Below are 1,961 nucleotides of genomic sequence, written 5' to 3'. Positions count from 1 at the left end.
ACTTCCAAGGGAAGTGGTGCTGGCTCCTACCCTGGGGATCTTTAAGAAGAGGCTTGATGCCTACCTAGCTGGACCCAGTTTTTCTCCCACCCAGGCGGGGGGTCAGACTTGAAGATCTACAAGGTCCCTTCTGACCCTACTTCTATGATTCTATGAACCCATTCAGAGCACAGATTGACAACCTATGGCTCTTGGGACAAATCCAGGCCATCAAGTGATTGGATTTGGCCTGCAAACAGTTAGGCAGCAGGCCAGCACTGTAGTGGGGTGGGAGGTGGTGAAGTGGTGGTGCATACGTCAAAAACAGTGGCCCACCATCAGACCCAGCTCCGTTAAAGTGGCCTGCCTGACCCTCTACGCTGACTCCTGCATTAGAGGGTTGCACATTACTAAAACACATTGTAGCAGGATCCTTTTGCACACCAGGCACTGGCTCTTCTAGGTGAACAAAAGCGGTGTCTCCCTTTGACTCTGGATATAGGATATTCATTGGAGAGCAAGGGTAACTGTTGTATGCAGACTACAGCTGAAGATGCTTCATGGGCAAAGTTTGTCAGCAGTTTATGAGCTCAGTGAGATGGAGAGAAATGCCTCTGCTGTTGAATACGGGGCAATATTTACCTGACAAGGCTTGCACAGTTTCTCAGTGCGTTTAGGAGAGGAGAAAGCAGGACAGAGATTCATCTTATAAATTCACCAAATCAGACATACACAAGGTTGTGTGACCCTGAGCTCACTTCCATGTACACAGCATGCGATGAAGTGCTTTGATACACCACCTGGCATAAATTCCAAGATTGCTCCAGTCCTGGCCTCCTGTTGCTGTGCAGTCATGGCTCAGGGGCTTCTTGTGTTGCAAGCATGCAACCTTCCCATCGATCCTTCCCTCTCAATAGGAATCCTCCCAGGAAAGAGTTCTTACAAGAGGCTATCCCAACCCTCAGTACAAACACCCCTAAACTGTGAGAAAAGCTGGACACTGATGCAACATTTAGCCTTGACCCATCCCTTTTGTTTTTGTACAGAAACTTGGATGCCATTCTGCAGCATCTGAATTCAGCCTAAAACAAACTGTTTGTTTTTTATTTTATTGAGGTTATGAAATCAAGAATGGAAAGGTCCATCAGGAGACAACGCTGTTAGTATGAACCATCTGTGTTTCAGATAGGGTGGTTCCTCCTCCGTCATCACAATCGAGGATTATTGGCAAGACAGCAAGCCTACATTGCAACTGTTTGCCAACACTTTCCTATCACACATCCTCAGAGGAATTTTAATAACCAGTATTAGTATTTGTAAAAGCACCACCCTTCAGAACCGAATAGCGTAACCATGCAGCAGAACCTGGGTGGTGTGCAAGGATTCGTTGATGCACTGCAGACTGTTCTCCTTTTAAAAAATTCAGCAAACAACATAGTGCCATACAAAAATCATGGTTAATGACAAAATGGGCTTTTCCCATTTGGTTTGACAAATGTCCTTATACCCACTTCACAGCACAGCATTCTAGCAAGTACACTCTGTTTTCACATGTTTTACAGAAGTGAAGTGTTAGCTCCCTTCAGGACTATTCTATGACATTTTCATTGAGTGACAGACTTACCATATAACTGGAAGACAAACTCCTTATCTGTGCTGTTGGGAAAAAAACTGGGGCTTTGGGTGAGCCTCTTCCTACATGAAAATGAATGGAGAATTCATATTTATGAATAATCAAAATTAGAATCAACTATGTTTTATAAGCACCTGTTTGGAAGGTCTTGCTTTTCCACCCAGAGTCAAACAAATTGCCAGATTTGGGGTCAGGAGGCAATTTCTTCCCCAGATCAGACTTGGAGAGGAGGGGAGCGGGGGTTGTTTTAACCTACAGGATGGATCTTGGTCCCCTTCCTAAGATCATCAGACCATATACTAACTTAACAATGTTCTGCTTAGAGTAGGAGCAGGGAAGTACATGCTTG

This window comes from Gavialis gangeticus, unplaced genomic scaffold, assembly GCF_001723915.1.
Source record: "Gavialis gangeticus isolate Ggan-Ray unplaced genomic scaffold, GavGan_comp1, whole genome shotgun sequence".
In the NCBI taxonomy this organism is placed as follows: Eukaryota; Metazoa; Chordata; order Crocodylia; family Gavialidae; genus Gavialis; species Gavialis gangeticus.
Note: the sequence above shows the minus strand (reverse complement) of the source record.